We start from the raw sequence: 25689 nt of genomic DNA on the forward strand, positions 1-25689 counted from the left end.
GGATTTTGTCTCCTAAGCACAAAAATTTGTTACCCAAGATGGTGAATACCAACAGGGATGGTGTTGATGCTGAGGATCAAGTGAAACTGGAGGGAAAAAACACAACTTATTAATCAAGTGTTGGAACTTCAACAGACAGTTGCAGGTCTCTCTGCAAGAGTAGGTGCAGTTAGGAACAAAGGAAGAAAGTCTGAAGCTAAAATCAGAAAACCAGATTCTTGGACAATATATAGAAAATCTCATGTCTGCTTCTATTGTTTTTCAAACAACTGACACCAAAAGTGAAAGAAAGGGATTTATATCTTTTGTGTTATGGAATTGCTGATCTTTTTTTTTCTTTAAAACTTGAATACATTAAAAAGTTATGGTACTTTTGTTTGTGGCTTCATTGAGTATTTATGAAGATAATGTCAGCTCTGTGAAAAATTAAGAGTATAGCAGAATTATGAATTTGTATATTATGTGTTAGTCAATGAAAACATGCAAAGGTATTATGGAGACTTTATAATTATAAATGTATGTATTTATGAAACTTCAAAATGAATGTCTTATCAAATTTGCTTTGATTTATAGGTTTAGCACTTTTATTAGAGGCATGGTAAGAGATATAGTAACATAACTATTGTGTTGTGAAAAGTGACCCAAATCATGTCCTGAACATACAGCTTTATGTACCCTATCCACCATGTAGTGCCATGAAGGCTTCTTCCTTCCATTTCCCTTCCCCTAAGGGGGAAAAGCTGGTTTCACATTTGTAAAAGTAATTTCAATAGTTAATCATCTGTGACAGTAACCCGAGCTTGAATTATTGAAACTTAACCAAAATAAGGTATTTTCTTAGTTAGGGCTTGTCATAGTTAGTAATAAGATAGAATTGTTGGTTTCTCTCTAATAATTTGAAAACAGGAACTATAAATGTGAAGATTTTTCTTTGCAACTGAATTGCCAAACTGGGAAGGTTTGTTGTTAAAAACTTCCTTTTGCATGAAATGACCCACTTGGTATCTGAAAAGATAAGCTCTAGTTATACATTTGAAATAGAAAATTTTGAGTAGAACAGAAATAGGATGGGAAAAGTAGTTGGCATAGAGGAGTATCCAACTCCAAATGTTCTTACTCCAGATCTATGTGATCTGTGGCAAAGACTAGATCTTTTGGGGAATATATATATATATGAAAGTAGATTAAATATGGCTAACCTTATGTCAACTACATCTAGAAGAGAACAGTTACAAAGGGTTTAATCTCAAGGTTTATTTATCATACCCAGCAGATCAACTTTTGAAAAAATCCTCTTAGAGTGCATTAGCATCAGAATCATGAATAAAACAGGGGAGTTTTACATGCATAATGATTGATACTTTCTCAGTCTTTTAATCTCACTACTTCTCCCATAGTGTTCTGTAAACCTAACTACGTGGTTGGTAGAGGTTCAGTCACTTTAACAGTTTCTGGAAATTTAATTTATTGATTCCATTTGGTAAGAAAATTAGTGATCAGAAATAATGTTAAAATGTTAAATAGATGGGGCACCTGGTGGCTCAGTTGGTTAAGCATCTGACTTCAGCTCAGGTTATGATCTCACAGCTCATAGATTCAAGCTCTGTGTCAGACTCTATGCTGACAGCTCAGGACCTAGAGCCTGCTTCAGATTTTGTCTCCCTCTCTCTCTGCCCCTCCCCCATTCATGCTCTGTCTCTCAAAAATGAATAAACCTTAAAAAAATTAAAATAAATGTTAAATAGGAAAAGACATCCGCGTAGTTTTGGTTATTATATTTGGGCTACTTTTAATCACAGAACAATCTTGTTGGTCTTGGTGTAAGATTTGATGACTGACTTTAACTGGATAATTATGAGTTATACTGTAGAGATTCTGCATCCCTTTTGTGACCTAATTTACAAACATTTAAAATTGTGTTGCAGTAATCAAAACCACACTGAGATACCACCTCACACCAGTCAGAGTGGCTAAAATGAGCAAATCAGAGAACTCTAGATGCTGGCGAGGATGTGGAGAAACGGGCACCCTCCTACACTGTTGGTGGGAATGCAAACTGGTACAGCCCTTCTGGAAAACAGTGTGGAGGTTCCTCAGGAAACTAACAATAGAACTCCCCTAGGACCCAGCAATAGCACTGCTAGGAATTTACCCAAGGGATACAGAAATGCTGAGGCATAGGAGCACATGGACCCCAATGTTCATAGCAGCACTCTCCACAATAGCTAAAACATGGAAAGAGCCTAAGTGTCCATCAACAGATGAATGGATCAAGAAGATGTGGTTTATCTATACCATGGAATACTACATGGCAATGAGAAACAATGAAATCTGGCCATGTGTAGCAACATGGATGGACCTTGAGGGTGTTATGCTGAGCGAAATAAATCAGGCAGAGAAGGACAAATATCCTATGTTTGCACCTATAGGAGGATTAGGAGGAACTTGATGGAGGAACAAGGGGGAGAAGAAGGGCGGAAATGGTGGCGGAAAGGGAGAGAGGCAAACCATGAGAGACCCTTGAATGCTGACAAAAACTGAGGACTGATGGATGTGGGGGGGAGCGGGGGATGGGCATGGAGGAGGATACTTAGGGGGATGAGCACTGAGTGTTATGTGGAAACTAATTTGACAATAAACTATTTGTAAAAAAATAAAATAAAAAAATAAAAATAAAAATAAAAGTTAAAAAAAAATAAAATTGTGTTGCAGTTTTTGCTTTGGTGTTTCATAAAAAAGCCATTTCAGAAATATATATATACACATATATATATTTGAGCTCCTACTATGCCTACCTCTATGCCCGATCCTGGGGATTTCACCCTGGATAAAGCAGTCATAGTCATATCCTTAGGGTATTGACATTTGGCAGGAGACAACTTCAAAAGGTTTCTTTTGTTTGTTTTCTTTTCTTTAGTTTTTCTCAGGGTGCTTGACAACTTAGTAAAACTAGATAATTTTGCAAAATACAGCATTTTTAATGTTCATTATTTTAGATAAAATTGCAACACAATGAAAAGAGAATGAGAAAGCTTATACTACCATCTAGATGCAATCTTGCTCAAGTGAACAACAAAGAAATACTACTCACAGAGTTTTCTTTTTTTTAATAGTTTATTGTCAAATTAGTTTCCACATAACACTCAGTGCTCATCCCCACAAGTGCCCTCCTCCATGCCCATCCCCCCCTCCGCCCCACATCCATCAGTCCTCAGTTTTTGTCAGCATTCAAGAGTCTCTCATGGTTTGCCTCTCTCCCTTTCCCCCACCATTTCCGCCCTTCTTCTCCCCCTTGTTCCTCCGTCAAGTTCCTCCTAATCCTCCTATACGTGCAAACATATGGTATTTGTCCTTCTCTGACTGACTTATTTCGCTCAGCAAAACACCCTCAAGGACCATCCATGTTGATACACATGGCCAGATTTCATTGTTTCTCATTGCCATGGAGTATTCCATGGTATAGATAAACCACATCTTCTTGATCCATTCATCTGTTGATGGACACTTAGGCTCTTTCCATGTTTTAGCTATTACTCACAGAGTTTTCTAATTCAGCCATAAATTTATTTATTTCCATGGAAATAACAAAGCCATCATGATTAAAACAACAACTACAACTAAGTATTCTGAGTTAATTTATTTTTCATACTTCTAACAAAATGGATCGCATGAGATTATGTAATGACTGGAATTCCCCCCAAAGTCTAAACATCCTCAGAGAACTATTTGCAAGGTAAAATTGCAGCGATGGTTTTCAGAGTGCGAGAAATTATGACATGGGATGGAAGCCTGACAGTTGAATGGAGATGGCAGATTTTGAATAATTTGAAACTCACCTCATTTACATGTGACAAAAGTTACAGCATCAGTCACAAAGCAAATACTTCTTCACTGAAAACGTCCTGTTTGGCTATTTCCATGGGAGTACGTAAAAACTAACCAGTGGGTCAGAGATTCTTTTTATCTCCTACTAGATCAGTAGGAAAGGGAGCCAACAAATCAGCAAGTGGATGAGGTCACTGAAATTTTTGGCAAGAATGGCCTGACAATATGGCATTATCTTTCCATTTATGATTCTGGCTTGCTCCTCCTATGGAATTCCCTGCATACAGCTCATTGTGTCTTTAAAATGATTTTATGAGTAACCACATGTACTTATGAATTTATTTCCTAAGAATAAGTCAACACCAAGAAGAAAAAGCACAGATAAGCTGAACTAGTGTCTGTGATCAGCTGTCTTTAATTCAGTCCGATTTGCACCTGAAAGTGATAAATTCAATGAATAAAATTTCAGGCCTCATCATTTGGTTACCACTTTTCCCTCTTTTACCCACTTTTACCACTTAGATGAATTCATCAGTCATTCCTTTCAGCCGTTTTCCAAATTTTTACTTCTGGGCTCATACAACCCATTTTCTGCATAGCAGGCAGAGAAACCATTTAAAAATCTACATCAGATCATTAATCACCACGTTTAAACTCCTCACTATTTTGCTGGGGCATTTATTTATTTATTTATTTTAAATGTTTTATTTATTTCTAGGAGAGAGAGAGAGACAGTGTGAGCAGGGGAGGGTCAGAGAGAGAGGGAGTCACAGACTGAAACAGGCTCCAGGCTCTGAGCTGGCAGTCAGCACAGAGCCCGCCGCGGGGCTCGAACCCGCGAACCGCGAGACCATGACCCAAGCGAAAGTCGGACGCTTAACCGACTAAGCCACCCAGGCGCCCCTTTTGCTGGGGCATTTAAAACAAAGTCCATTTCTTGGCATGGTCTGCCAGGCCTCTGCTCACTCTCTCAGTTCAGTTTGTACCATAATTCCCTAGCCCTCTTTTTCTTCTCTATAGTAGCTTCCTCGTATCTGAAGGCCTTTACTTGTAAGGTATTTTGCCCAGGTCACACGTCCCCTACCTCTTAACTCAACTGTATCCTCCTGTTTATTCAAGAGCTTCTTTGATCATATCTTCTTACTCCCCCACCACTCTTGATTTTACTACTACGTTTTGCTTCCATCTTAGTTCTTATTTTCTGAACTACCCTGTGTATTTATTGAATAACTAAGTTGCCTATGACCTGTCTCCCTACACTGTAAGCTCCACAAGAGGCTTTGTTTCAATCATAGGCACATCCCTACTGTCTGAAATGGTGTCTAGTACATGCTGTGTACTCAGTAAAGCATTCTGTGCTGACGACTCAGAGCCTGGAGCCTGCTTCAGATTCTGTGTCTCCCTCTCCCTCTGACCCTCCCCTGCTCACGCTGTCTCTCTCTCTCAGAAATAAGTCAAACATTAAAAAAAAAATTTAAAAACGCTTCATGACTCAACATTCTACAAATAGCCTCCATATTTTTGTCACCACTGATCTTTGCTCTCTATATCATCTCTACCCAGTGTGCCCTCCCCATGATCCCTGCATTTAGGGCACTTAACACAGGTTGAATTTGCTGAGTAAATAAACTCCTGTCCTTCTTTTAAGGTCAAGCCTATGGCAACTTCTACATGAAATCTCCCCCATTCCCTCCAATCAGGTTACTCTCTCCTTCCCCTAAGCTTCTACTGTACTTGATAGTTCTATTTTACTCTTTTAAGCATACCCTGCTTTCCAGTGTAACTGACTGGGTACAGATCTATCCTTCCCAGTAAATGAAAAAAATTTTTATGGCTATGACTATTATTAATCCATGAAGAATTCCTCTATAGCACATATTAGGTTAATTGAAGGTGATTGGTGAAGTTAGGATGAGGGTTAAGTATTTGTGGAGGTGGTGGTGAGAGTATAAGGTGGTGAGTATATGGTAGATGAGGTGATTTCTGTGATAGTAGTGGTATGGAAGTACCAGCATTACCCTCAGTGATATGGAAATTTCTTACACCAACAATTATATTTTCCAATTCTGGCTGCCAGAATCCTTAATCAACCCGAGTTTAAGCACCAAGATGCTCTCATACCATAAACTGACGTTATATAATCATTCCAATCATCATCCATTAATACCTAAAGTGCATGGTGGACACGTTCAGCAGAAATAAAGAGCAAATGATCTAATTAACTCCCCTATCCTAAAGCTCTAACCATACAGACTTGCCTTCAATAATCACACCCAAACTATGCTCAAAGAGTATGTTAATACACAGGTCAGAAAAACTGAAAACCATCAATCAGATACTTGTAGCAAAACATTCATACCTACACTCAGATGAAAAATATTTACTCACATTTTGAGGTATGCACAAACCAAATCTTAAACAGCTATGTAATTTTCAAATAAACACAGTCCACAATCGTATTTTATTTATAGATGATGTGGCATCTTAAAATTTGATGCTTTTATCAAAAATGGACATAAAATAATATTCTCATGTATCATGTTCTCAAGAAAATACAATGCACAAGTCAGACTCCTTCAAATTTTATTTCTGAAAAATAAAATATTTCCTTATATTCAGAGATATGTATCTTCTGGACATCTTCAGCACCTCTTGAAATTTATTTGGGGGAAGGGGCAGGGAAGATGATCACCCATGATTAAAGAAACTGCTTTATTCCACAGATACCAGAAGAAACCTTTCATTTTAACAAAGAGCAATTATGAACAAAAGTTTTAAATTTCTTTATTTTATCTTAGAGACAGAGAGAAAGAAAGTGCAAGCAGGGGAGAGGTGCAGAGGGAGACAGAGCGCAAAGCAGGGGAGAGGGGCAGAGGGAGAGAGAGAGAATCTTAAGCAGGCTCCACACTCGGTGAAGAGCCCAATTCTGGGCTTGATCCCACAACCCTGCGATCATGACCTGAGCGAAATCAAGAGTCAGATGCTCAAGTGACTTAGCTAGCCAGGCGCCCCAATTATGAACAGATTTTAAAAAAAAAAAAATTTTAACTTTAGTTATTTATTTTGAGAGAGAGAGAGAGAGACGAGAGAGCTGGGGAGGGCCAGAGAGAAGAAGAAAGAGAGAATCCCAAGCAGCCCCTCACTGTCAGCACAGAGCTCAATGCGCGTCTCAAACTTACAAACCGTGAGATCATGACCTGAGCCCAAACCAAGAGCCACCCAGGAACCCCACGAACAGAATTTTTAAAGGTATTTCATGTGGCAAAGAGATCTTAGAGGAAAATTAAACATTACAGGGGCTATTTGCTTCCCTTTATTTCTCTACCCTATCAGTTTCCATCATATCCTGATATTATAGCTAAACCAAAATAAGAGTAATGAAAACATAGCAGCCAAGAAAATGAAAACTAAAACAGTGCCAGCCTTCAGGCTGTTGCAGAAATTCACGACAGCGGCACCTGAGAAACCCGGGATAAATGACATGTACATTCTTCCTCTAAATCTGTGTCTGAGTCGAAACCAAAGTATATTTCAGCCAGCTAACAGTGCCTCATGGAAAAGAAAGTTTTGTTAACCTGCTGCTAAACCACTGAGCTTCTAAACTGAAATTCCACATTTAAAAATTATGAGGTATTTACGGTAAGAACAAACTACGAAAATACCCATCCAAATTACACCAAATCTGGATCTGTAATGAAGATTTAAAAAACAAAAAGCGAAGAGTATGTCTTACAATAAGAGAGAGAAACTGCCCATTATCCGTTGCAGGTTATATTAAGTGGAATTATTTAATTCATAGATAAAATAGTCAAAACCTGATATAATCACATATATAAGAAATATTATGCTATAGGGTATCAGTGAAGTTGAAGCAATTTATAAGAAAAATAAAAATTGTCTTTCCTTTCTAGTTATTACCTTGAGAAGCTATAAGGAAATGTGTTATTATCAGCTGGACAGTGAGAGATGGTATAAATGATCTTTTTAATAGAGCTTTGGAAATAGAATTTGATAATTCAGGGAAATGCACCTGATACGTCTTATTACAGAGTAAGCTATATTTAAGAAAAACAATGGCTCTGATGAAGATCGTAGCCAACAGAATTAATGATTTATTGGAGAGAATATAAATCTATTCTTTAGACTATAGTAAGGTGACATTCATCTGTTTCACTTGATCAGTGTGTATAGTCACACTGCGTAATTCAGGCTTTTTACGTTGGTAAAACTTACCTCACACTTTCTTTTTCTCTATAATGTTCTTATCTGCAGAGTTGCAATACTATTTTTAACTTCTCTCTCATGACCTGGAAACATTCTATTTTCTAAAGCATTCCATAACTAAAAAGGGTAAGACAGTGTACAGATATTCACTTTTCCTAAATAAAAAAAAGATGCTCATTCCTATGATATGCTACTTTGATGTCAGATAAAATACACTGGTGGGTTTTAGAATAGTAGAGACATCTGTCGAAATCTTCCCTCTTCTAAGGGAAGTCATATAACCTCTCTGAACTGGGTCCTCTAAATGTACCGTGGGAGCAATTTGCTGGTTAAAAGAAGTGTGAGAATTAAATGAAATAACCTCTGTGAAGCACCTGCAACAGAGCTTTCCACACAGCAGTCATTTCAAACCTATTATCCCTGCCCCCACCCCTTGACCGCTGTGTCATTAGTGCTTGCAGATGAGCATGTTGAGCAAAAGATAACACACAGGCTTGTGAAACTTTGTTGCTGTTCGGAATTCCTCAAAAAGAAAACCTATATATATCTTTGAAATCCATATTGCATATTTTGAAGAAGTGCAGATCCTCAAGCAAAATCTTTACATCTTTGCCGGTAGGCCAACAGAAAACATAACATATTGTGGATAAGCCACAAGTGTCAACACCAAATAAAACTTGTCTGTATCAAGTCTATGACTCCTATGACAATGCTATTGTGATTAGAAATTATTTCCAGATGTGGCAAAATAAATGTGAATGTCCAGATCTGCACAATGTGTCTCTCTCCCAGTACACTTTTAATGGAGTTTAAACCTGCTGAGATCTACAGATCACTGGTAAAGTATCTCACCTTTTGAGTTCCAGTGAAACACCAATTTTTCTTGAGAGATGGCAGCATTTCCTTACACTGTCCAAATTCTATCTTTGGTTGTATACTGGGAACCAAAACACAAATATCCTCAGCAACTTATCACCAGTGTTTGATAATCAACAGTTATTCCTTCGGGTTTGAGGTTTGAAGAGCTGTGCATTAGAAGTTTCAAAAAAAAAAAAAAAAAACCAAAAACATTCGAACCTCTCTTCAGAAGTCACTGCTGATGGTTCTACACAAGGGAAGTTTCCTTGTTTATCCTACCATTTTCACATTACAGGAACTCAAAACATACTCTCAAAAAGAGTGAATGAAATGCTAAATTTTATGTTGTGCCTTTTTTTAAACCATGATAGTAATAATAAAAGAGTGAATGATACTAGCTAGCTCTAAAATCTCTGTTAAAAGTCAAGTAACTGCCATTAGCCTTAACCATGAATCTCAGTATTAATTAATTTTACCTATCTGACAGGTAGATGTATCCTTCATTCTTGATGACACGCTAAGGACTTAGAGATTTTGTCCCTTAGCATGTTGAAAATTAGTGTGGGCTTTCTGAAGGGGAGCATTTTCACACCATCTGGATGAATCAGAGGGTCACGTCGCATCACAGTTATCGATACAAGTTCTAGAATCCACATGGTGAAAATACAATGTAGAGAGACATTTGGTAATAGGCTTGTGGGAAAATGAGAGAGGGTTTGCTTCAAGTATTTTCTTCTCCACTAAAAATATTTCTAGGGTGTAGCTCTTGGGTGAAATAAAAATATATTATCTCAGAGTCCTTTTCAGGAATTATAGATAAAGGACTAAAGGTCTCAGGGAAGTCTGGAGACTATGCTCTTCATTAGCAGATGTTATCTTATAAATTCTGGTTTTCCCTCTCAGGAATAAGTAAGGGTAAGTAATAATATTCTAGGTAGAAAAGATATCTAAAGTGTAATATTGAGGGAGGGGAGAAGTGAAGAAGAAGAGCATATAAACAAAAGGAAGAACCATGAAAAATGAGGGACAAATGAAGGAGAATTTCGGGGGCTGGTCAAGTAGTCAACATTTTTAGAAAAAGCGTTATGGATGGGAAATGTATGAGTTTCCTATTGCCTCTATAACCAATTACCTCAAATTTAGCGGCTTAAAATAGCAGTTTTATTCTCTTATAGTTTGGGAGGTCAGAAGTCCAAATTGAGTCTTCTTAGAGCTAAAACTAAGATTTTGGCAGGCTTGGTTCTTTCTGGAGAAGTCAGGAGGTAGAATCAACTCTCTTCATCTCCCGGCTTCTTGAAGCTACTAACACTCCTTGACTTGTGGCCACATCACACCAATTTCTACTTGTTTTGTCATAGTGCCTTCTTCTCTCTCTTACCTCCATGTCTCTCTTATATAAAATGTCTTCTGATTATACGTAGGGCCCACCTGGATGATTGAGCATCCTGTCCTATCCAAAGATCCTTAAGTTAATCATATCTGGAGTCCTTTCTTCCATGAAACATAATATATTCACAGATTCCAGGAATTAGAATGTAGACATCTTTTGGAGGCCATTATCCAGCCTACCATGGGAGGTAATAAAAATTATGATAATATCTATCATTACTACATGTTATTCATTGCACTAGGTGCTTTACATCCATTATATAGCCATAACTCTCTCTCTCTCTGCCTTGCTGCAAGATGGGAATAAATTAAAGACAATATTTAAAATATTTAAAACCTTGTACATTAGGACACTAAGCAATCAGACTGGATTCCAGACATAGTCCTGGAGCCTTCACTGCTTTGCAACTGAGAGAGTTCCACATGGTCCCAGGAGAGCATTCTGGAGTGCCATAAAGTACAAATGTGAGCCAACTGATTAAATTATCAATATGGGTAGTAGCTTACTGAGCACCTACTAGAGGCAGGAGCTCTGCAAGGTATTTTACATGCATTATCATAATAAATCCTTACTGCAACCTTCTTGAGAGTGACTGTTATCTCTGTTCTACAGATGAATTAAATAAGGCTCAGAGAAGTTAAATGACTTTCGTATTCACAGTGAGGTGAGACTCACTATGATAATTTAAGAGCCAGACTCTGTGTGACTATGACTTCCCTTTTCCTTCCATCGGGTTATACTAAGCCTTATTCAAAAATCTAATACAGTAACAGAATCTAGAGGAATTTTAGGATTATCCAAACAATATGATGGTCTGTATAATGACTGAGGTATTAGATTTGTGAAAATAAGGTAGTGAGCCCTTCTTCAATGACAAGAGTCATTGTGGTGCACCTGTGCTCCTCAACGGAGAGGGACTGACATTCTTTCAAATGACTCACACAGTTGTTGAGAGGGGCCCAGAAAGGCTCATTCCCATAAGTGCATTGCCAAAGGAATCTAGGTGGCATCATGTGGGCCTCCCAAGCATAAGGCTTGGCACAAGAAAGCCTTTGGCTGCCTAATATCCCTACCATTGGCTTGTCAACCAGCACCGCATATCATTCCCAGCATATTCAATCTAATTTTTAAAGTTATGCAACAGTAAAATTAATTATACTCTTCTTAGTTTGCTTAGACCTGCAGAATTTAATAGCCACCAACTATATAAGACATTGACTAATGAGTTTTGAAATAAAGTCTGGCTGGAAATACCACAGTCATCAACCCTCAGCATTACTTGAAAGTATCATATTCATTTTTTGTTTGATATGCAACAAATGAATTCATTTATGTGAATCTGACAGATTTTTTTTGCTGGTTTTCTGAAAGAATAATCATTTAAAGAAACCATGAAATCAATTGCAAATTTGTAAGACAAATGTAGATCCAAATATTTCAAATAACGGGCTACCACTAGATCCAGGTGCAAATGCCCTACTATTCACGCACATACCCTTGTATAGACACTCAGCACATGGCAAATTAACACACCAACCAGCACCTTCAAGTTAGTACAAGGAGAAAGTTTTGTTTATTTTCAGTAACATCTGGTCCCCTGACATATGGCAACTCCTATATTTGAAAAAAAGGGTATGAGCTCATCAGCAGAACACATCGCAGTAACTCAAACAGGGTGGCTGATGAGATAGGGAAAGATAAAATTTGGTAAATTTACATAGGTCATTAACCTAATAATTTATGCAAATTTCTCTGCAAATTCCCATGAATATATACAAAAAGGGATATATATGCATACCTTCAAAATCCTGTTAAAAGAACATTAGGGAATTAAAACAACTCTTGGAATCTTGTGGTGGGGAGGGAAGCGGTGCAGGGAAATAAAGTGAATGAATCCTGAGTTTCCTTTATGAGATAACACTGAAGTTGTTGCCTCACCAAAATAAAAGCCCGGACAAGAGCTGTTGCTGCCTAATTATCCTCATGTCCTCACAGGTCTGGGTGCCTAAACTGTGGAAATGAATTCAATCCAGTTAATGAAGCCTGACTTGGACACTTCAAGGTCTCCTGGTTTTACTAAAAACAAACAGTGCTTTGTTTTTAAATGTTTTAGAATTTCATTCATTCTTTGAGGCTGGGGAAAGGGAGGGAGAGAGAGGGAGGACGTAAAACACACACAAATCCAAATTGCTTACTATTTCTAAATATTTTAACTTATGACAAACATCAGTGTCATCTCTGGCTGCAAGGATGGGAATTCACTGTGAGATGTTATCAAAGACCGAAGAATCCCTTGCACTCCGATTACCTGTACACTACATTAATTCAGATAGGATGTTACTTATAGTTTTCCATTATAGCACAAAGCCAAAGCCACAATATAGTCATGTTAGTGCTACTTTGTTGTTAGAAATGAGATAAGCTATTATAAAATCCTGAAGCTTAGGCAATCAGAGTATATTATAAGCATTAAAAGTTAAGATGTTTAGCATCTATAAATTCATTTTAATAGATGTATAGAGTACAGAAGTAAAAAGCTTAGGTGAACATTTTTCCAAACCATTCTCAAAAGATTTCAATGAAGAAATAAAGGATGAGCATTGTTATTTTCATTTTCATTTTATAGGTCTTAGATCTTTACATAAAGTTTTAAGTTTCATAAATTATCCCTTATATTAGTTTAAAATTGGAGATTCATTTATTAATTTATAGTTGGCTCTAACACTTTCATCTTCTAGTTTGAGCTCATTTGTTTATTTATTCATTGATTTACTCATTCATCGATCCTATTAATATTTAAGAGTACTACTTTGCGCTGATGGCTAGGCTACATCTCAGAAATTCAAGAGTGAACAAGAAGAATGCTCTCTGCCCTTATGAAGTTTCTAGTGAAGGAGAGAAGCCAGATTTCGAATAATTCCGAAAGCAGTTAATTGATTGAATACAATGAATATTATAAAGAAGACATACCGCACATTCTAAAATCATGTAACTCCTAGCCTTTTTATGTACATTATATTTTAGCTGAAGAAATCAAAGCTAGTACTGAAATATGAACACAAGTAGCAAGCTTTTATCCTGACACTTTTTATTTTTAAAGTGATTTCTCAGGCAACACTAAAAGATCTATTTTCTTTTTTAATTTAATTTATTTTATTTTACTTTGTTTTATTTCCAGTAAGCATACGGAATACCACAAGATCTAAAGACAACTACTTTTAGTGTTATGCATATTATCAAACTGATACAAAATGAAATTTAGTACCAAAATCTAAATAATCAAAATAAATATAAATGATATATTTATGTCACCATCATTTTGAGGATCTTTTAAAATTTGTAAAAATGTTTTATTTATTTCTGAGAGAGAGAGAGAGAGAGAGAGAGAGAGAGAGAGAGACAGCATGAGCAGGGCGGGGTCAGAGAGAGAGGGAGACACAGAATTTAAAACAGGCCTCAGGCTTTGAACTATCTGTGAACACAGAGCCTGACGTGGGACTCAAACCCATGAACTGTGATATTATGACCTGAGCCGAAGTCGGACACTTAACTGACTGAGCCACCCAGGAGCTCCCATTTTGAGGATTTAGGAGGAATTAGCGGGTTCTACGTTTTTCTTGCAAGTCATATCCATTTTTTAAAAAGCCCATATACCACAAATGTCTTAGAATGCTTGTCTAAGATGTCTCTGGTTTTTAGTTTAATATAATTGTAATCCTGTGTCTTTAGTTTAATCCACACCAAAAGATTTGTGTATAATTTCTGATTTTTAAGATGCTTTTTGAGGCTTATCAAAAACGTACAAATGTCCTTTTTTCAGCAGTGAAATTATAGCCTGAGGAACTGTACCACTGGATTGAAGCTTCTTTCCTCCTCTTTTGGATGATGACAAAGAAAACCAGCTGCAGCACAGTGGCTGCTCAGACAGCCGAACTTAATATTCCTGAATATACTACCTGTTGTAGAAAATAAACCCTGATTATATGGTAAATGCTATATTTTATCTTTCATTGAGAAATCGATTTTAAATGCCGAAGCCACTCTATTCCTCAAACTGGCAACACTTCCTTTTTCAAAACACCTAAGTATCTTTACTTATTTTGTTTGTTTGTTTCTTGTTGTTTGTTTCAAGTTTTTATTTAAATCTGAGTTGGTTAACATATACTGTAATAATGGTTTCAGAAGTAGAATTGAGTGATTCATCACTTACATGCAACACCCAGTGCTCATCACAAGTGCCCTAACAGCCATCATCCATTTAACTCACCACCACCCCCCGCCCCCGCCCCCGCCCGGCCAATTCCCCTCTAGCAACCCTCAGTTTCCTCTGTCTTTACTTCTTGAGGTGGATTCTTTAAATTTCTCTAACTACAACACCGGATTCATTTATTTATCTATATCTTCATCAGGCAGAAGTTTCATATTTCATTAGGATCTGAGCATAATTTGCTCTTGAGTTTTTTCAATATAAAGACTTATAGCTCACAGGCACACACACAAATCAATACCTCTTCTTTGGTACAAGTGTACTGTTGTAAAGAAAGACCAGAGTGCTAAAGGACACAGCTGATGCCTGCTTTTCTCCTAGTGAAGTGGAATTTTGTGATCACCTGTCTCTATCCTCTCACCCATTTCTTCTGTTAATAAAAGGTAAATGCTAATGAGCCTGCTGGGTGGATGGAGATTCTACCTTTTGACACAGAATGACAATATCCTAATTAAAGTTGTGTATGGCTACAGTCATGTCATTTATTTTACTATAATTTAGATCAAATGAATTAATCAACTTTCTTTTTGATTATATCCAACTATTACTCAGAGTCTCACATTTTGTGGATATTTTATCCATCTTCTTAATCATTTAAGTTGACACTTGGGGTATGATGTAATACTCTAAGAACAAAATGACCAATTATATATTACTGGTATAGGTGATATTAGATGTGTGCTCATTAAAAACTAAAGTCACCTTAAAATATAATGACCTACTTCTCCAAAATGCCTGAGTCAGTCCCTAACTAATATGTCAGATAATAAACACTAGCATTAACTCTCTCAGTACCCTAAATGTGTACTCTTGTTTCATTTACTTCAAGACTTACGAGGTAAAATCAACTGACAAATGGATCAAGAAGATGTGGTTTATCTATACGATGGAATATTATTACATGGCAATGAGAAAGAATGAAATCTGGCCACGTGTAGCAACATGGATGGACCTTGAGGGTGTTATGGTGAGTGAAATAAGTCAGGAGGAGAAGGACAGATACCGTATGTTTGCACATATAGGTGGATTAGGAGGAACTTAATGGAGGACCATGGGGGAAAAGAAGGAAAAATAGTTGGGGAAAGGGAGGAGGCAAACCAGGAGAGACTCTTTAATGCTAAGAACAAACTGAGGGCTGATGGGGGTGGAGGAGAGGCAAAGGGGGGTGATGGGCAGGGAGGAAGGCACTTGTTGGAATGAGCACTGGGTGTTACATGGAAACCAATTTGACAATAAACTATAAAAAAAATAAAATAAAATTCCTGTGTTTGTAAAAAAAAGAAAAAAAGACTTATGAGGTAACGCTTAAAGCAATAAGGATTTTTTTTTTTTTTTTTTTTGCTTCCTTAAGATTCCTACTTACAATTAGGTGAACCTGGAGTTCTTTCATAACTGTGAAATTTCATAAAGAAAAATCCCTTCTCACTACAAAGTAGACTACTTTAATTATTTCAGTTGATTAAAGTAAAGCTCATGAAAGTCTCACTGACTCAGATTATTAACCTCAGTTTTATAATTCAACTATCACTGCTAGCTCTTTTAAAAACACCAGTCATTAAGTCATAAACTGCTCTGAATTTTTATTTTGAGAAGTAATTGCTCTACAAATAAAACTCTAGGATTATGAGATATACATATGGTCTCTGTACCCCCCAGGTTAAAAAGTGAAAATGGTGGCTGATGGTCTTGTGTTTGGCTTATTTTTTCATAGAATGTTGTACCTATCATCACATTTCTATATAGTACTCAGGGTACTTTTGTCTAGAGCTTCCCTTTCTTTAGGGGAAAAATATGGGTCGCTCCTCATCACATGTCAGTCACCCTCTGAAAACCAGCCATACATAGAGGAAAGCATAGCTAACTCTTTCAGGTAAAGAGATCCTTTTGTGCCCTGCCAGAGCAAGGTTACAAACCTATTATGTGGAATACAATTTTAATGACAACATTTAAAATAACTGAATCCTCACCAAAGGATGTTCATTAAGACCTATAGCCTTTTGGGGTGCCTGGTGGCTCAGTCAGTTAAGCTTCTGACTTTGGCTCAGGTCATGATTTCACAGTTCTAGGTTCCAGTCTGGCATCTGGCTCTGTGCTGACAGCTCAGAGCATGGAATCTGTTTCAGATTTTATGTCTCTCTCTCTCTCTCTGCCTCCCCCACCCAACTCTGTCTCTCTCTCTTTCAAAGATAAATAAACATAAAAAATAAAAGACCTATAGCCTTTTAAGTTTAGTCTCTCCTAAGTAAGTATATTTTGCTCTATACCAGATGCTATTCTCTTGCCTGGATATTTCTGCCTGCAGGAAACACACAAAACAAAACAAATTAAAAACAAATACTCTGGGGAAAAGGAATAAAATTCAACACCTAACACGTTCATAGGAAATCTCAAAGTTTACCTCTGTCCAGAATCCTATAATATTCACAGACAGCAAGAAGCAACTCAACAAATATAAAGAAATAATTACATGTGTGAAGTCATTATCAAGGAGTAAGGAGAAAAAAATTGTTCAATCGTTTAGAAAGTCACAAAGATCAATGGTATCAACAAACACAGCCATATATTCCAAACTGCATATTACCCAGCTTTCCCAGAAGACTGACAGCTCCTGAAGGGAAGGAACCAGACCATACACCTTGTGATTTAGCAGGATTATTTTACACTGTATTATAGATTGCAAATATTTGTTACATTTAATTTAATAGCTGAAAAAAAGATGTAGCATGAAATCACAAAATAAGAGAACTTTGTTAGTTCTGTTAACACAAAGATACTTCCCTCCACTGCTTCATATAAGCCCCAAACTTTCTGAAACAATGACAAATTTGCATAGGAGTCTGCACAGAGGAGGAACGAGGGGAAGTCTGTGTGGCTAATGTCTCTAAGGTATGCACACATCTCTGTAGTTCATTTCCTCACACTTTCCTTCAAACCAAAAATAAATAAATTATAAGAACTGGTTTAGAACAACCCAGCCTATTCCTCTTTCCATTAACATTAAATAGGTAAGTTGCACATATAATAAATATTGCATATATATTACACATGATGTATTATATATAATACAATGCACATATATTGCACATATAAAGAAATAGCTAGATACCATGACTTATTCTAACCAGGTTCATATATTTTTCTCATTTCACCCACACAATAACTCAAAGCGGTAGACCCAATTATTCAGTAGGACGTAAGAAAATTAGAAGGGCTAGGTGACTTCCCCAAGGTGAAGTAACTGGGAGAGCCAGAATTCAAAGCCAGGCCATCTGACCACAGAACCTGTGCTGTGAACCTCTGCTAGGCTCCATCTGCATCGAACACCACAGGGTGGAGGGACCATGGAGAGAGGATGATAAAAGAAAAAAGGAAAATCACTTACAACTGGAAAAAGAAAAAGAAAAAGCTTAATAATGAAACCAAGGTGCAGGGTGAGTAAGGAAGGAGAGGTGAGGAAGGGAAGGGAAGGGAAGAAAAGTGAAAAAAGACAATACACAGATACTAACAGAAGAGGGAAGCTCCACAAACTCCTATGTCCTCCTCACTGTATGCTTTTCCTGATGAATCCGTAGGGTGATGAGACACCCTTCAGTGACCGCACATTGCCTTTCCCCTCATCTCATCATGAAACCTGGGTAACCATCATGTCAGAAAACGCATATAATTTATGTATGAATCATATTCCCACATCTCCTGAGGACTGCCTGATTCCTTCACTGAAAGTAAGATATTGAGCCCCCCTTGAATGAAGCCTTCACAGCATTTTCTATCTCAGTTCACAATACAAAAGACCAGTGGCCTGAATTAAACACCTTTTCCAAATGAGGCTTATAGGCAATACTGAGAATTAAATGCATTAACCCTTCTACTAGAAGTTTATACTGAAAATCCACTCCGATTTTCTGTCATATATGAATGACAGAGAAAGAGAAGGAGTAGCAGTAGTGGTACTTTCCTAGAAAAAGCATGGCCAACAGCAGTGATCAGTGTGCGTGCTAAATGAATTTCCTCTGCAAGAGAGCAGCATGTCTGGGGTAGTGGATGGTGCTGCGAGCGAGCTCTGCATAATCACAGATTCTTCTTGTTCTATGATTCCACAGATCGATAATATGAAAACACAATGATATATTCCAAAAGAGAAGATAAGACGCTCAAGTTCTGCTCTCTGCTTTCAATTTTGGTCAATTGACCTTATCTTTCCAGGCCTGCGTTTTCATGTCTTTAAAATAAAGTGTCCTGAGAAGGACATGTAAACTTTTTGTTTACAACCACATTTGGTGATCACCATTTTGCACATATAAGCCAGCATATGTGCTCAGGTGCATACATACCCACACATGCATGCACACAAATTTCTAGCTTGATATTATGACTTTCTAGAACTCACACCTATTTTATTCAAGATCAGCATTTATCTAACCTAAAGATTTCTTTGGATAGCACATTTAACAACTCACTAAAAAACCTATTCCAGGGCCTCCTAACACCAACTGCAAGGAATTTTCTCACATACGTAAACAATGGTTTTAGAATTGAATTTTAGCTACATATTAAGGTGAATAAAAAAGTAGTTTCTTTGATGACTTAGATAGGTAACTGAATGTCAGCTCTACATCCCATGAAACCAAAGTCTTTGCACAGAGGAAATTGGAAACTAAGGGACATTTGGATGATGAAAGTAAACGGTATAAAGATGCCATGCAAAAGGGAAATAAAGACCAGTAAGCAAGCCAGTCAATATCAAGTAACAAAACACAAGCGTTAAGATATGCTTCTCCTCACATACAGTCAAATGGGTCATCTGCAGTGAGGCATCTGAAGGCTTATGTGCCTTAGAGGCCTAACGTACGCTGGTGGCATTTAGTCACGAAAAAAATTTTTCAAAGAGTGATACGAAGCCAACAGAAATAAGCAACACAAATTCATTCAAAATGAAACTGAGGCTACATATCCTGATATACCAGGAGGGTAGTTTCTTGCTCCTTCCACTGAGCATGTTTTCAGGACTCTTCTCCTGCCACCCATCTACTAAAATTTAGGGTTCCTAGGATTTCTGCATGTCTCACTCTCATGAAATAATCTCATGCACTCTTAAGGGTTTAACAGCAACTTCTATCTGAGGACTTCTAAATATGTATGTCCAGCTACAACTTGCACAACCTGCATGTCTCACAGGAACCTCCAAGCTGACATATTCAAATTTAATTCACTATCCTCACCCTCTGACTAGATTGCTCTCCCCTGTTTTCCTTAAGATTTTATTCTTAAGTAATCTCTACACCCAGCGTGGGGCTCGAATTCACAACCCTAGGACCAAGAGTGGCAAGCTCCGCTGAATAAACCAGCCAGGCATCTCTTATTCTCCTATTTTCTTATCCTCTCTGGCACTACAGTCATCCAGCCAGTTAATGAAGCTAGAAATATGGACATCCTTCCTGAGACTCTCACTCTCAGCATCCAAACAGGCAGTAAGTCATGCTGATTTTTCCTTTCTAATTTTTTAGATCTAATTTATCTTGTCCCCATTCTTACTACCTGTAGACAGGTATCTGTCTTATCCTTGGGTATTAAAATAACATTTTAGTTGATCTTTGCCTCTTAAATTTATTCTTTGTGCAGCTGACAAAGTGATCCTTGAAAAACACATATTAAAAGGAAAAAAATAGGAGATTATAACACTTTGGATTAAAGACTTCCTTAACAGAGGAGATTAGGAAAATAGAGTATCCAAATCCGTGAACACGAAGCAGTATGGTCTACTATCTTCCCACTGTGGTATAACAATAAGATTATGAAAAGTGTTTATAAGCAAGCTTTTCCCAATGCATTGTTTTTCTTTGCTCCATTTCTCTTTCCATACTCATCCCATTTAACTATTTTATAACCTTGCTCTTATTCTCTGAACTCCCTCATCTATATCATCACCATCTTGATTTTCAAGCCTAAATGCTCCAAATTGGGTCAGCCATCACTTCCATGCAGCTCCTCCTACTTCTTTGGGCATCAAAAGCAAAAACTCACAACTGAGTTATAGCTCTCCCGTGTAGTACTCACTGTGTTTCAGGCTTTGTGCCAAGAACCTTACCTACACCATTTTTAATCTTCACAACAACTTTTAAGGGAGCTTTTGGTACAACCATTTCAGCATAATTGCTTCAATCTCAGTCTCTTTTTTTAAGGAAAACTACTTTTCTAAAAAAAATTAATGTATACCTTCCTTAAATAATTTAACTATAAGGAAAAAAAATAAGGATCAAAGTAAAACAAACAATTGTACAATTTCATCACCGGAAAGAAAGTATAAATATTAGGTAAACATGATTCCAGACATCTTTCTAAGAATGTATTATGATAGATGGTTTGGTGGACAGAGAGAAAGATAAATGAGAGAAATATTTTTCTAAAAATGAGAATTCTATACTACTGTTATTTTTACTTAATATTATTAAATTTAATTGCAATTGGTGTCAACAGAAGAAAATAACTTGAAGATAGAATTGTTAAACTTTATATAACTACAGGACTTTATGCTGAAGAGGTGCCTGAGTGGCTTTGTCAGTTAAGCATCTGACTCTTGATTTTGGTTCAAGTCATGATCCAATAGTTCCTGAGTTAGAGCCCCATGTCAGGCTCTGCACTGATAGCGGAAAACCTGCTTGGAATTCTCCTCCTCCTCTTCCTCCTCCTCCTCCCCTCTTCCTCCTCCTCTCTCTCTCTCTCTCCCTCTCCCTCCCTCCCTCCCTCTCAAAATCAATAAATCTACTCATAAAAAGGCATTATGTTGGAGAGACAAGACAACTGACTCTCCTGTTTTGGGGGGAAAAAAAAAAGAGCATCTTAGTGTTTTCACATTCTCTCCTTCTATCCTCCTCTCTCTTCTCCTAATCATTATTCTTTCAGGTATAGTCTCTCTGCAATCACAGTTCCTATTGTTGTTTGTAATTCATCCTATGGACAAATTTATTACAGAGCAATTACTCTGGAACATTCCTTATAAGATTTATCACTGTCTGTAAATTGTACATGTATGTGTGTGATTATATGATTCGTGCGTTTCCTTTTTTTCTCCCCAAGTACTTAAGTTCCATTAAGGCAGGGACCCTACTTCTTTTTACTCACCACTATCACATCACACCTCACATAGTGCCTGACACAGTAAAAATAGTCAATAAATATTTGTTGTACAAGAAGCAAATGTGTTAAAGGCCCCATCGAATGAACACATAGTACAATAATAATGGGGACTCAAAAGAGAGCGAAATACCCAAGAAAAACTTTATAGAAGATGCTATCTTTGAGGAGCATTGGATTTTGCTATATGATAGTGTCACAGATTAATTTGTGTTGTCATTTTAGGGGTGGAATCGAGTAGGAACCAGCAGGAGACTAGCGCCATGAGATATGTACCTGACATAATTTTACACACTATGCACGTTTGACACACAGAAAACTGTCTTGAAAGATAATACCTTTAGATAATACCATTATAGTTAAAGTTAACTATAATTATCTGAGGGTAAAGTGATATCAAATAATTTTTTTCTTTATTTCTGTAAAGTCTGTCTTTTCAATAATAAGCACATTTCTTTCACACAGATGAAAATTAATAAAGTTATTTTCAATTTTGGAAACATAAATATCCATAGGAATTAACATCTATGAGGGGCTCACTCTGTGCCAAATATTCCCTAAATATTTTAACAATATTGACACATTTCATATTTGAAACAAAACTGTGAAGTAAGACTTACTGTTGTGTTCATTTGATGAATGAGGACTATTCGAACAGAGAGGTTAACTACTTGGCTCAAGGTCACACAGCTATTAAGGAGAGGAGCTAGCATTTGTACCCAAGCTCTTCTAGCTCTAACATTGATGCCACTACCCATAACTACTTCTCACAGCAGAGCAAAATTTTGATAATCTGAGCTCTCTTTGTACTGTCTCGATTAGAAGAAATCCAGGCAGCATTACTGACAGGCACAGACAACCTCCACTGTGCCATCTCCTCATTTGACATTTTTCCACTTTAAAATAGGAAGATCTTTGAGCTTCTTCGTATAACTCTCTCGACCAACAACAGGCCACATGAACAGCTAGGAATGTGCCATTCAAAATCTGGTAAGATGCAGTCTCCTGAACAAGTGCACATGAAATGAAATCCCTCCCATATTATTTCTCCATCCTCTTTTCTTAGATTAAATCAATGGGTAATTCATCATCTTTCCTCAAAGGGTCATTTCCAATGGCTTCAATTATATTGGCATTTCTTATCCCAATATAAATGTCATGCCTCATCAGGGTCCCATAATGAAATGTAATGTAGTCTATTTGCCTGAATTTTCAAGGGCATTTGGTGACTGCTATTCTCTATACCTAATGCATCATTATGCACTGGCTTGACTAAAAAAAGAGCAGAATTGCGGGTAATTCTTACCCTCTAGGCAAAGTACATTCCTTAATGTAGGGTGGAAAACCAAACACACTAGTGAATCAATCCTAATAAGCCTTGAACACACACTTGCATTGTGAATTCTGGGCCTTTTAGGTTTCCTTTCTTACTCAACTCAAAGAGATTCAGAAAAGCAGGTTTTTAGTAAAAACTTATTTCTCCAAAGAAGTTCTTTATTCTACTATTAAGAAATTAGATGAGTCAAATAGAATCTATGTTTAATCATGACTCCTTAATAGTGAGGCTACTGTAAATACATGTGTGTATGACCTATTCTTTGTTCATGTATGAAATTTATGTCCTATAGGTGCATTCTATCTTATACCTTATGGTGGTTAAATGCATGTAAGTAGTTTATATGACCCTAAAATTTTTACCAATACTTTAAAAAATGTTGCATGTCCCTGTACACAGTTTATTCTTGCACAGTAGTTCTACAGTTGGTGGAAGTGTTTTTAGCCATCTCCTGATAGCGTAGTAGTTTTTACAACAAACTCAGTTCAGTGAAACAATGTACACAGTTGACCTAGAAAACAGAAGTGAAATTTCGATTCATGGTCTAGAATCATTTAATTCAGCTAATCCTATCATTATCAGCTCTTTGTCTCATTCCATATCATGTGATTCCTTCCAAAAGCAAGAAATCACCTCAGGAAAATGACCAATAAAATCTAAGATGAAACAACACGTTTTCTCATTTATGCTTTTATTAGGTGAGTCATCTCTTTTGTAATCACTACTCCAGCTTGGTCTATGCTATTTAAGTTTTTTCTTTTAACTAATCTCATTTACTTCCATCTATGCTGATCTACATTGTTTTCTCCTGAGACACAATGAAAAGAAAATTGTTGTGCTTTTATCTACTCATGTGTTCTTTCTATAATCCAGCAGGGAGCTCAGTACTCAATACAGCATTTTACTGTCACATGATTACATCGTCATCCATCACCATCTATAATTTTTCCAGAGAAACCACTCCACTCTTCTGTAATTTCTGATGCTTCTGCAATGATCACAGACAATAAAATAACAAAATAAAAGAGGAAAAGGCAATTTCAAAAACAAGAGCAATAAGTGGATAGCATTCTCTGTTCTCTTTTGACACAAATAAATTCAGTCCCCTGACATCTCATGTATTCACTCATATATGCCCACACTTCACTTATTCATGTTCCCCAAATGCTGGGAAAAATGCTGAGTTGTCTTACAAGCCCTAATGCTTGCCTCCTCCCTAAGGTATGGCATGTCTTCTTTTAAGTGAATCTGGTGCTCGTTTCCGCAGCACATAGAATAAAATTGGAACGATACAGAAAAGATTGGCCTGGCCCCTGCGCAATGATGACATGCATATTTGTTGGGTGTTTCAGATTTAAAAAAAAAAAAAAAAAGTGAATCTATGTGGTAGACAAAGACAGGAGGAAAGGAGATTGGAGGGGCCCAGGCCCAGGCCTCTTCACCCGGCTTTGCAAATATAAACTTGGGCTGAAAGAGACACGGAGGAAAGCTCAATCTATTTTCTTGAACATCAGAAAAGAAAGCACCCTAGAGTTCTCCTTTGATATTCTTTTTAATGCTTATTTATTTTAGAGAGAGAGAGAGATAGAGAAAGTGAGTGAGCGTGGGCACAAATATGGGAGGGGCAGAGAGAGGGAGAGACACAGAATCTGAAGCAGGCTCCAGGCTCTGAGCTGTCAGTGTGGAGCCTGACGCAGGGCTAGAACCCACAAAATGTGAAATCATGAGTTGAGCCAAAGTTGGATACCTAGTCTACTGAGCCACCCAGGCGCCCCTAGAGTTCTCCTTTAATATCCTTATAAATTGTTCTAGGTCTCCAAATAATAAATGAATTGTTATTATTTGTATAAATATAAGAATATACCTAAAATTTATAAAACCTAGTAGCGCTTAAGAAGCTATATTAGGATATCACTGTGTCTTGAAAGACTCCAAATACCAAAAATTTTAATAATTTCAACACCTCAATGATTATTTACTTTACTAGCATGGTTTTTCCAACCTCCTTTTTCTAAAAATACTATAGTTTCTTTTAGTAAATAAAAGATCATTTTGATTACTTGAAAGTACCCCTTAGATTCCTACTGCTTCTACTCTGTCTTCTCTGAAGCATCATATAAAAATGTCAGTAATCCATGTTCTAGGCATAATCCTGAGTGTGTGCTACTTTATTATTTTTAATTTTCAAAAGTTCTGCAAGGTAAGTATTATTCATTTTCTTCATTTGCTGAAGAATGAAACTGAGTGTTAGGTTAAATAGCTTGCCAAGTCCTGGCAGGTAGTAAATAATGCAGCTAGTATTCAGAATCAGGTCTCACTGGCCTGATTCTGACCAAACTTGTGGGCCTGCATTCTCTAACTCCAGGGTCTATCAAAAGGCTTACCTCTAATCATAGAGACCTCCACAGGTAGTAGAGAGCTATAGCAGACTTGGTTACAGGTGGGATTTGATAACGGAAATTTTCAACATTTAATGTTTCTGGGCCCAGGGAAGCTACAGTTTTACATTCATGAAGGTCAGAATGACTTAACTGAACCTTCAAAGTATGGGCTCTATTTCTGCCTCATGCACATGGCGTACATCTGCTTTGTTGGCAAATAACCTAAAAGAAACATTTCAAACTAAAGAGTAAGATTTTCCCTAAGTTTTGGTCCCCT

The 25689-nt window shown here is 37.1% G+C and overlaps 1 non-coding gene across 1 annotated transcript; it reads left to right on the top strand.

Annotated features, from left to right (window-relative positions):
- Window positions 1-24282: 24282 nt before the first annotated feature.
- On the top strand, window positions 24283-24389 carry LOC120239515. The gene has a single exon (XR_005530446.1). It is a non-coding gene; the product is annotated as a U6 spliceosomal RNA (small nuclear RNA).
- Window positions 24390-25689: the final 1300 nt, after the last annotated feature.

The sequence above is a fragment of the Hyaena hyaena genome, unplaced genomic scaffold (assembly GCF_003009895.1).
Source record: "Hyaena hyaena isolate Hyena2069 unplaced genomic scaffold, ASM300989v1 scaffold_232, whole genome shotgun sequence".
NCBI lineage: Eukaryota > Metazoa > Chordata > Mammalia > Carnivora > Hyaenidae > Hyaena > Hyaena hyaena.